The following is a 12,090-nucleotide window of genomic DNA, read 5'->3' on the forward strand; positions in this document are numbered from 1 at the left end:
GGAGTGATGCTGATTTGGGGGCTGCCAGCCACCCCCTGAGTCTGCCCCTGAAGCTCTGCGCATGGGAGGGGCCAGCTCTCCAGTGCTGGGCTGATGTTGGGTGAGGCAGAGGAGGGACGTGCTGGGGGCAGTGATCACAGGGCTCTGGCCAGAGTTCTGTCCATGGCACTGACGTCTGGCCACTGACAACTGACTTGGATGAATGGGACACTGGGTGCCCAGGACAATGACCTGGTCACAAGTGGTGTGGCCACAGGGTATAGCACCCCAGGCTGGAGAGCCTGGAGGATGACTGGACACCTAGGGCAGCGGGCGGGAAGGGACATGAGAACAAGGCGTGGCCTAAAGATGTAAATCGTGATGGGGACACAGCCTGCTGCATCTAGGAGGGGCCCCCTGCGTCCACGCTCAGCCTCCAGGGGCCTTGGGAGGGAAGCAAACCCTGGGAACTTGGGGGCCAGAGCCCAGGGAAGAACCCTGGGGACTGTCCTTTCAGCCATTGCAAGCTGCTGAGTCCAGCCAGTGCCTCTGAGATAGCCCAGCTGTGTAAATAATACAGTAGAACATTAGAAACATTGTAGCAAAATAATACTAGAGCATAATTTTTTTTTTTTTGAGACAGAGTCTCGCTTTCTTGCCTAGGCTAGAGTGAGTGCCGTGGCGTCAGCCTAGCTCACAGCAACCTCAAACTACTGGGCTCAAGCGATCCTCCTGCCTCAGCCTCCCGAGTAGCTGGGACTACAGGCACGAGCCACCATGCCCAGCTGATTTTTTTATATTATATATATTAGTTGGCCAATTAATTTCTTTCTATTTTTATGGTAGAGACGGGGTCTCGCTCAGGCTGGTTTTGAACTCCTGACCTTGAGCAATCCGCCCGCCTCGGCCTCCCAGAGTGCTAGGATTACAGGCGTGAGCCACCGCGCCCGGCCTAGAGCATAATTTTTAAAAATTAAACCATACAGAAGAGCTAATGAATAGAAATGCTCCCCTGAGCTATTCCATTCTCCCATCCCACTCCCAGAGGCAAACACTTTAACTCTTTTTTTTAATTTTAGAGATGGTCTTACTCTGTCACCTGGGCTGGAGTGCAGTGGCCTAATCTTAATTCACTGCAGCCTTGACCTCCTGGGCTCAAGGGATCCTCCTACCTTATCCTCCCGAGTAGCTGGGACTGCAGGCTTGTGCCACCATGCCTGGCTAATTTTTAAATTCTTTGTAGACAGGGTCTAGCTATGTTGCCCAGGCTGGTCTCAGGCTCCTGGGCTCAAGCAATCCTCCTGGCTCAGCCTCCCAAAGCTCTGGGATTACAGGCGTGAGCCACTACATCTGGTTCTGGTGGTGGTTTCCTCTTTATTGCCATTTCTTGACCCATCCGTTTTGGATATTACCTGCTGGCTTCCTGCTCAACAGGTGAAAATGTAGCCCATACTTGCTACCACCTGCCACCCAATGTAGCTTAGTACTACTTTTAGTTCCTCTATTAGTTACTGTGACTGAGACCCCGATATCCACATTACCCTCCATATTTTCGTAGTATTATTTCCTTTGGAACTTAAAAAAAAAAAACCTCTCATGTTGTAAACTACAGACATTATGCCATAAGTCTCTACTTTGTAAGGCGAGGATCTTTGCACGACCACTTCTCCTTTTAGTTTCCATTTCCCAACTTCTATCATCAACTCCTTTATGCAGTCGGCGTTGAGAAACCCGTCTTGCACCCGCGCACTTCTCATCTCTGAGGATAATCAGCCAGAAGGAAGGACTGACACGGGACCCGCACTTTCCACCTCTCACAAAGCCCAGCTCCAAAAAACGATTCTTGAGAGGATGGTGGAAAGGGCTACCGTTCTTGAAGTAATATTTGATAACCATAAGTAAGACTTCTGTGCTTTGTTTATAAGCTGATTCTAAAAGTCAAAAAATCAATAGGCACATTTTTGTGACATGAATCATTCCCAGCAGAGTGTATTGTCACACTGCCTTTGCTGTATAGCTTATAATTGCCTCTCTCTCTCTCTCTCTCTCTCTCTCTTTTTTGCTTTACTTATCTTCATTTTTTTCAGCCTTCCACCCAGTCATGTATTCTGTTGTGCCTACCTCTCCTCAGAGGCTTCCCGGTGGGAACATGCCCCTTCTTTCCTCGACCACTTGCTCTCCGGGTTTCCCATACGGCAGTGTCCAGGACTGTCGCTGGACTAGCTCTATTGCTTGGTGTTTAAATGTACTGGGAATTCTGAAGGGGACAGATTTCCTGAGTGGCCACCTGGCGACAGCAGAGCGCATTAGGGCACACAGCAGGTGCCAGTGGGACAAAGGGACATGTTTCCCAAGTGCCAGATGTGGAGGGAGCCACCTCGGAGCTTCTTCAAAGGGTCTTTGCCCAAGAGGCCCGCCCAGAGAGAGGGCAGCTCCAGCGGAGAGCAGGAAACCGCTGAAGCCCGGGGGCTGAGGGGGCGTTCAGTGCTGTGTCAAGAGAAGGATTTGGGCCAGTGGCTCACGCCTGTAATCCTAGCACTCTGGGAGGCCGAGGCGGGTGGATTGCTCGAGGTCAGGAGTTCGAAACCAGCCTGAGCAAGAGCGAGACCCCGTCTCTACTATAAATAGAAAGAAATTAATTGGCCAACTAATATATATAGAGAAAAAATTAGCCGGCGTGGTGGCGCATGCCTGTAGTCCCAGCTACTCGGGAGGTTGAGGCAGGAAGATCACTTGAGCCCAGGAGTTTGAGGTTGCTGTGAGCTAGGCTGACGCCACGGCACTCTAGCCTGGGCAACAGAGTGAGGCTCTGTCTCAAAGAGAGAGAGAGAGAGAGAGATATTTGTGTGTGTGTGTGTGTGTGTTTTAAGACCTCCCATGAGAAAGCCAGTAATTGCTCATCCTCCCTCTAGAGGGCACTGTTGCCAGGGGCCAACTGAGCCACCCACACAGGTCAGCACTTTCACCCTTGTCCCCTGGCCTCTAAACCTTGCCCTTAGAGGTTGTGAGTAGAGAGGAGCTAGAAGACAGCAGAAAAGGCCACCCCGCTCCAATCCGGCTTCCAAGCCAGCGTCCAACCCAAGCAGGGGATGGGAGAGCTCCACGTTGGATGAGAGTTCAAAACGTTGGAGACTGTGCTGGCCCAGACCTTCAGAGCTATCTAGGTGCCTGGAAGACCTTTCGTGACTTCAGAGTGATTGCTAATGGGATCTGCCCTTGATTTCTTCCAGGGGAGAGAAGGATTCCTTCAAAGAAGCATGTTTGATGATAAGGGTGGGAAGAAAAAAAACTTCACCCGTTTGCACCACTCAATAACTGGCTCCATCTTCTCCAATGTGGTAAGGGAGCTTCCCTAGATGACCTGCACAGCACATTTCAGCAGCTTCTCAGGGGCTCCCACCCTAGCCTGGAATCCTCACGTGATGCTGGGGGTCAGAGAGGTGTTGGGCATTGCAAAGGGGAGATGGTGTTGCTATGGAGGGCGTTGCTATGGAGGATGTTGCTATGGAGAGTGTTGCTATGGAGCACACCATAGCAGCTGTCTTGGGGAAGGTAGAATAAATGGCCTTGGAAGTCTAGCGTCTCCTGGAGTTGGGGTTCAGGACCTTGGTCTAGATCAGAGGTCAGAAAATTTTTCTGCAAAAAGGCAGAAAGCAAATATTTTAAGCATTGACAGCCTCATAGCCTCTGTTGCGATCACTCGTTTTTGCTGTTGAAGCACAACAGCAAAGACAGATAACATGTAAATAAATGAGCATGACTGGGTTCCAATAAAACTTTATTGGCAAAGCAGGTCATGGGCTGTGGTCCATACTATCCCGATGGATTAGATTAGATCCATTTTTGGATTAGATGGTGAAGTGGCACACGCTGTCAGCTCCCTCTCTGGTAGGAATACAGGAGAAACTGTATAGAGAGAAGCAGAGATTTCAGGAAAAAAAACAAAATTAAACAAAAGAGTGAGATGTACCTCTTCCCTGAGACCGATGGCTGCTTCGAACCTGTGTGCGTCTGAGCGTACAGGGATGTGTGTAGGTGCGTGTGTACCTGTGCGTGTAGATGCCTGTGGATGGAGGGTGAGCGAGGCTGGAAGTGGCAATAAAAGGACGAGAGAGGGAAGTGGTTCGTATTTGGTTCTTAGCCCTCAGGAGCTGTCAAGGGGCTGTCGTCGCTCAACACCGACCCCAGTGCAGGCTTCGCTAGAGCGTGTCAGCGTTGCCAAGACTGTGCTGGGGCGAGGCGCTGGGGAGAAGAGTGGCACTGACTGGCTGTGGGCTTTCTCTCGTCCACACTTGCCCTGCAAGCCCCCCAGGGCCAGCACTTAGAACCTGGGGGGCCGCCTCCCACAGTGCTGCTCGCCAAGGGTCTGAAGGGGAGGCTCCGAGCCCAGATTCTGCTTGCAGAGGGGCAGCAAAGGGGGGAGAGATTGGCAGTGGCCTGGCGGTGCCTGGGGACACCTCCCTCCCTCCCTCTCCTTGAGGCTGGCATATTGCCAAGCAGAGTGAGCAATTCCACCAGGGGCACAAGCTCACAGGTCCCAAGGGTGACGCCCCCGGGGGACAGGTGATATCATATGATGCAGAACGAGTGGACCACACAGATGCAGAATACACATAATAGAAACACACAAGGATATAAGAAAAGTTACTGGCAATAGGAAGTCCCCCCTCCAAAAAAAAAAAAACAAAAACCCAGGAAGATATAGTAGGCATGAAAACAATAATTGAAAAAAGCCAATAAGAGCTGGGATGAGTGGTGTTAGTCGTACAACTGACGCATGAGCCGGGCGCGGTGGCTCACGCCTGTAATCCTAGCTCTTGGGAGGCCGAGGCGGGCGGATTGCTCAAGGTCAGGAGTTCAAAACCAGCCTGAGCAAGAGCGAGACCTCGTCTCTACTATAAATAGAAAGAAATTAATTGGCCAACTGATATATATATAAAAAAATTAGCCGGGCATGGTGGCTCATGCCTGTAGTCCCAGCTACTCGGGAGGCTGAGGCAGAAGGATCGCTTAAGCCCAGGAGATTGAGGTTGCTGTGAGCTAGGCTGACGCCACGGCACTCACTCTAGCCTGGGCAACAAAGCGAGACTCTGTCTCAAAAAAACCCAAAAAAACTGACGGATGAAATGCTGAGTGGAGAGATCCGCTTGGAAACTCCCTCTTAGCAAGGTCAAACCAGAAAAGACACACATGACAGTGCAACGACCGGACAGACTAGAAGGGCCATTATCTGGATGACACAAGTCCCAGAAGAGAAAAATAAAGATGGAGAAGAAGAAATGTCGGAAGAAATAACGGAGATACATTTCTCCGAACCGAATGAAGACGATCCACCTCCGGCCAAGAGGTTTGACAGTGCCAGACCAGCTGGAGAGTTTGGCAAAGCAAGGCCACCAAATCCGGACAATCGGAGCGAAATCGAAGACTGTCCAAGGTGGAAAGGTCTTATAAAATGCTTCCAGAGAGAAAGAACAGATCACTTACAGAAGAACAAGATTCCATTTGACATCAGACTTCTCAAAGGAAATAGTGAATGCAGGAGGATTATATAACAATAATTTTTAAATGCTGAAGGAAAAAAAAAAAAACTTTGAACCTGGAATTTTAAATCCAGCAAATTGGTATGTAAATGTAAGGGTGTTCTCTGAATGGGTGAAGATAAAGCAACAACGACGACAACAACAAAATGTGAGGGTGTCATGACAGTATGCTCAAGCATGTGAAGATTCATGGGAAAATGCTTTGGGAAATAGTGCTCAGATAAGAACAGAAACATACAGGACATGCCACAGGACATGTGGAAGCAAGGATGACCAAATACTCTATTGTTGTCTTTCTAAAAAGCTATGACTAGGCCGGGCGATGTGGCTCACGCCTGTAATCCTAGCACTCTGGGAGGCCGAGGCAGGCGGATTGCTCGAGGTCAGGAGTTCGAAACCAGCCTGAGCAAGAGCGAGACCCCATCTCTACTATAAATAGAAAGAAATTAATTGGCCAACTAATATATATATATAGAAAAAATTAGCTGGGCATGGTGGCGCATGCCTATAGTCCCAGCTACTCGGGAGGCTGAGGCAGGAGGATTGCTTGAGCCCAGGAGTTTGAGGTTGCTGTGAGCGAGGCCGACGCCTTGGCACTCACTCTAGCCAGGCAACAGAGTGAGACTCTGTCTCAAAATAAAATAAAAAAGCTATGACTGAAGAAAATAAAGAGTCCATGTATCTATAGTAATCCAGAATTAGAGTTCTAGATAAGATCAAAATTATGATAGGAGGAAGGACTAAGAGTCTTGGTATGGGGAAGGTACAGATATTGGTAAGTTTATGTACCCTATTGATTTCTTTCTTTCTTTCTTTCTTTTTTTTTTTTTGGAGACAGAGTCTCACTCTTGTTGCCCCACCAAGGGTGCCTTGGAGTCACCCTAGCTCACGGCAACCTCAAACTCCTCAAGTGATCTTCCTGCCTCAGCTTTTGAGTAGCTGAGACTATAGGCATGTGCCGCCATGCCTGGTTAATTTTCTTTGTATATATTTTGAGTTGGCCAATTAATTTCTTTCTATTTTTAGTAGAGACGGGGTCTCGCTCTTGCTCAGGCTGATCTCGAACTCCTGAGCTCAAAGGATTCTCCCGCCTCAGACCTCCCAGAGTGCTAGGATTACAGGCGTGAGCCACTGCGCCCGGCGTTAGCCTATTGATTTCTTAAACTTATCCATATTCATATCTTTCTCTTGCCAAGTCTCTTAGGTTAAGAGCAACTATCATAAGAACAAAATTAGAATCAGTAGAAGAAAATTTGATCCATCCAATGAAAAGCAGGAATGGGGGAAAAATCAAGGAAAATAAAATAAGATGATAGAACTAAATCCTAATGCAACAGTAATCACAATAAATGTAAATAGGTTAAATTCTTCCAACTGAAGCAGAGAATGTCAAGTTATGTATTTTTTAAAATTAAGATCCAATAATAATGTTTCCAGAAACCCTCAGTATTTGTCAAGTAAGCTAGTCTATGTTGTGTCAACAAATAAACACTGAAATCTTAGTGGCTTAACAAAATATAAGTTTCTGTATCATTCACATCAAAGTCTAATGCAGATTGAGCTGTAATCCTATGTAACTCCTCTCTTGGCACTGACTCAGGGATCTTGTTTTTCCTATCCGTAGTTTTGCTATTCTTTGAAGCTTTCTTGGGATCTTCTACCAGTCTCCAAGCCAAAGAATAAAGAGGGTGACAAGCAGCAAGGAGGACTGTATGGGACATTTTATAGCCATCAGAAGTGGCATACATCAATTTTGCCCACATTCCATTGTCTAGAACCCAGTCACATGGCCTCAACCTAATTGCAAGGGAGTCTGGTGAAATGTAGTTTTTTGGAATGCTCAGAAAAAGGAAATAGGATTGGTGAACATTAATCCAGTGTATTCCACATGCATTTAAAAAAAATAATAAAACTGTCTGCATTTACAGATGACATGATTATTTATGTGGATTCTACAGAATTTGTAAAACAACTAGAACTAATAAGCGAGTATAGCAAAGTCACATACTACAGGCTATACAGTATACTAAAATTAATTGTAAGTCTATATGCCAGCAATAAAGATTATAAATTAAATTTTAAAAACAATTCCAAAGTTAAAGAAGTTAAAATTACTAGAATTAACAATTGAATTATAAAAAGCCATGTAATACAGAATCAACATTAAAAAATCAATTGTTATAGTGTATACTAGCAATAAAAGAAAATGAAATGTAAAATGTGTCATCTACAATAGCATCAAAAACCATGATTTATCTTACTTGCAGATAAATTTAATGAAATATATGCAAGATCAGTACTCTGAAAAAATTGTAAAATATTGCTGAGATAAATTAAAGATGATCTAAATAAATGGAGAGGTGTACCAATATTATTAAGAGGTCAGTTTTCCCTAACTTGTGCTAGAGATTGTGTCATTTTGATCAGAATCCCAAACTGATTCCAATATTTACATGGAAAACAAGGGAACCAGAATAATCAGAACAATTTGAAAAAGAATAAAGTTAGAGGATTCTCATTGCCTGATTTAAAGATGTCACAGACTGCAGAAATAGTCATAGTTCGGGACTGGTGAAAGCACAGACACTTAGGTCACCAGAACAGAACAGCAGGTGCAGAAGAGACCCGCGCACACACAGCCGCAAAGGCTTGTCGTGAAGAAAAGGCCGTCCTTGCAAAAAACGCTATTGGAGGCCGGGCGCAGTGGCTCACGCCTGTAATCCTAGCACTCTGGGAGGCTGAGGCGGGCGGATTGCTCGAGGTCAGGAGTTCGAAACCAGCCTGAGCAAGAGCAAGACCCTGTCTCTACTATAAATAGAAAGAAATTAATTGGCCAACTAATGTATATATATATAAAATTAGCCGGGCATGGTGGCGCATGCCTGTAGTCCCAGCTACTCGGGAGGCTGAGGCAGTAGGATTGCTTGAGCTCAGGAGATTGAGGTTGCTGTGAGCTAGGCTGACGCCACGGCACTCACTCTAGCCTGGGCAACAAGCGAGACTCTGTCTCAAAAAAAAAAAAAAAAAAAAAAAAACGCTATTGGAGCAACTGCATGGAAATCCACATGCAAAAAATGCACCTCAACCCACAATGTGCATCATGTATAAAATTCAAAATGATCACAGACATAAATGTAAAACTCCAAAGTATAAAATTTTTTTAAAATTCTAAAAATATTTATTTGTTTATTTTTGAGATGGGGGTCTCACTCTGTTGCCCAGGCTGGAGTGCAGTGGCATGATCATAGCTCACTGCACAAAGTATAAAATCTTTAGAAGAAAAACACAAAATGAATCTTTTTTCCCCCTTGTGTCAGGCAAAGATTTCTTGAATATGACACCAAAAACATGATCCATGAAATGTAAAAGGTGATATATATTACTTCATACAAATTAAAAACTTGTGCTTTTTAAAAAACTCTGTTAAGAAAATGAAAAAACAAGCCACAGACTGGAAGGAAATGTTTGCCAAAACCATATCTGATGAAAGATTTATATACAGAGTGCATGAGGAAGTCTCAAAACTCAATAAGAAAATAATTCAGGCCGGGCGCGGTGTCTCATGCCTGTGATCCTAGCACTCTGGGAGGCCAAGGCACGCGGATTGGTCAAGGTCAGGAGTTCGAAATCAGCCTGAGCAAGGGCGAGACCCTGTCTCTACTATAAATAGAAAGAAATTAATTGGCCAACTAATATATAGAGAAAAAATTAGCTGGGCATGGTGGTGCATGCCTGTAGTCCCAGCTACTGGGGAGGCTGAGGCAGGAGGATTGCTTGAACCCAGGAGTTTGAGGTTGCTGTGAGCTAGGCTGACACCACGCACTCACTATAGCCTGGGCAACAAAGTGAGACTCTTGTCTCAAAAATAAAAGAAAAAAAATGAAAATAATTCAATTTAAATGGGCAAAGATTTGAATAGACACTTCAACAAGAAGATATCTCTATGGGAAATAAACACATGAAAAGCTCAACATCATTAGTCATTTGAAAAATGCAAATTAAAACCACAATGAGTTAACACTATAAACCTGTTAGAAGAAAAGCTGGTGAGAATGGAGGGTAACTGGAACTCTTATCTACCACTGGTGCGAACGTAAAATGGTACAGCTGCTTTGGAGAACAGTTTGGCAATGTCTTATAAGGCTAAATGTGCACTTACCACATGACTCAGCAATCTTTCTGTTGAGTATTTATCCAAGACAATGAGAATTTATGTTCCCATAACAACCCGTATGCAAATATTTAAGGCAGCTTTACTCACAATTGCCAAGAACCCAAAGGCCCTTCAGTTGGCCAGTGGATACAAGCTGTGGTGCATCCATACAACGGAATACTATTTGGCTACAAAGAGCAAAGGACTGCTGATCCACAGCAGGGCATTACACGAAGTGAGAGAAGAGAGACTCGAAATGCTACCTAGCCATGAGAAGTGGCATACATCAGTTCTGCCCACATTCCATTGTCTAGAACCCAGTCACATGGCCTCAACCTAACTGCAAGGGAGTCTGTGAAATGTAGTTTTTTGGAATGCCCAGAAAAAGGATACCATTCCATTTTGATGACACTCTGAAAAAGACAAAACTGTGAGGAAAGAAGGCAGATGAGTGGTTGCTGGGGCCACAGATGGGAGAGGGGCTGACTACACAGGGACACAAGGGGACTTCGGAGGATGATGGAAATGTTCTCTGTCTTGATTGTAACGATGGCTTTTGTTTGTGTGTGTGTGTGTGTGTGTGTGTGTCTTTTTTAGAGATGAGGTCTTACTGTGTTGTCCTGGCTGGAGTGTAGTAGCCTGATCATAGCTCACTGCAGCCTCCAACTCCTGGGCTCAAGCAATCCTCCTGCCTCAGCCTCCCAAGTAGCTGGGACTACAGGCATGCGCCACCACCCCTGGCTAATTTTTTTGTTTTTTGTAGGGACAGGGTCTTGCTATCTTGTCCAAGCTGATCTCAAACTCCTAGCCTCAAGCAATCCTCCCGCCCCAGCCTCCCAGAGTGCTGGGATTACAGGTCTCAGCCACTGGGCCTGGCCATAATGATGGCTTTTGTCAAACTCATAGAACCAAACACTAAGATGGTAAATTTTACTAACTGTAAATCATACCTCAATTTTTTTAAAAAAAGTTAGCAAAAACGTGTTGGGTGAAAGAAGGTAGACATACGAGTACTGACTGACTATATGAGTACATTTCTGTGAAATTTCAAGAGGCAAAACGAACCTGTAGTGCTAGAACTCAAGACGCGGTTGCCTAGCGAGGGTGAGGAGGGACTGGCCCGGTCACCAGGTCCCGTCGAGGCAGTTGGCCTCCTCTGCATCTCAACAGGCTGCCGTTTCGACCAGTGCACACGCTTTTTAAAATGCATCATGTTGTCCACTCGAGATCCGTACGTTTTACCAAATATAATCACCTCAATTTTTAAAAGGCACAGACATATCAAAAATAAAAGGATAGGAAAAGATACTCTCAGTGAACGTGAACAAAAAGAAAGCCAGGGTAGGCCGGGTGCAGTGGCTCACGCCTATAATCCTAACTCTCTGGGAGTCGCTCAAGGTCAGGAGTTCGAAACCAGCCTGAGCAGGAGCGAGACCCCGTCTCTACTAAAAATAGAAAGAAATTAATTGGCCAACTAAAAATATATATGAGGTTGCTGTGAGCTAGGCTGATGCCACAGCACTCTAGCTCGGGCAACAGAGTGAGACTGATTAAAACAAAAAGTATATTGAAGTAAAAAAAAAGAAGAAGAAGAAAGAAAAAATATATATGTATAGATTTATCAGGAAATAAAAATAGCTAAAAATAAGTGAGTGAATCATTGAAATCACAAAGTCAGGAAAAGAATAACAGAGCGAATTGTAAGAAACAGTGGAAATCAGAAAGACAAGAGGTGAATGGCAAACAAGGGCTGAGGCACAACAGTGAAATTAATAAAACCAAAAGCTGGTTCTTCATATGACAGCGGAATTTTGGACAAAACTCATCAAGGAAAAGGAGCAGATGTGAATAACTTCTAATTTTTTTTGCAAGTTATTTCAGATAATAGAATCGAGGAAAAGTTTCCCAGACATTTTTACGAAGGTAGTAAATTTGGATTTCTAAGCCAGATAAGGACAAAACAAGAAAATTATATGCTCTTTCCACTCCTGAGCACAGATGGGAAAGTCCTACACAAAATGCATGCGACTGTATTAAAAACAATACATCATGATCGAGCTGGGTTTATTCCATGAATTCATCAGAAAATGGATCAATATAATTCTCCACACTAGTAAAAATAAAGGAGAAACAGCATGTGATTAACATCAAGTAATGTAGAAAAAGCATCTGGTAAGATTCGTTACCTATTTATGATACAACGTTTTAGGAAACTAGGAGAAGGGAGCTTCTTGAATTTGGCACAGTTTCCATGCCAAAAGTCTCAGCCACCAGCCAGAGCAGGGAGAGCGTGGGTGAGACCCTAGGAACCCTCGTTCTTCCTTCACGCCCTAGAGGCCCCTTTGAGATCAGAAACAAGACACCACTATTTCATGTAGTACTGGAGGTCCTTGTCTATGTGATAAAGAAAGAAAAAAC

Source organism: Microcebus murinus, chromosome 4 (assembly GCF_040939455.1).
Source record: "Microcebus murinus isolate Inina chromosome 4, M.murinus_Inina_mat1.0, whole genome shotgun sequence".
In the NCBI taxonomy this organism is placed as follows: Eukaryota; Metazoa; Chordata; class Mammalia; order Primates; family Cheirogaleidae; genus Microcebus; species Microcebus murinus.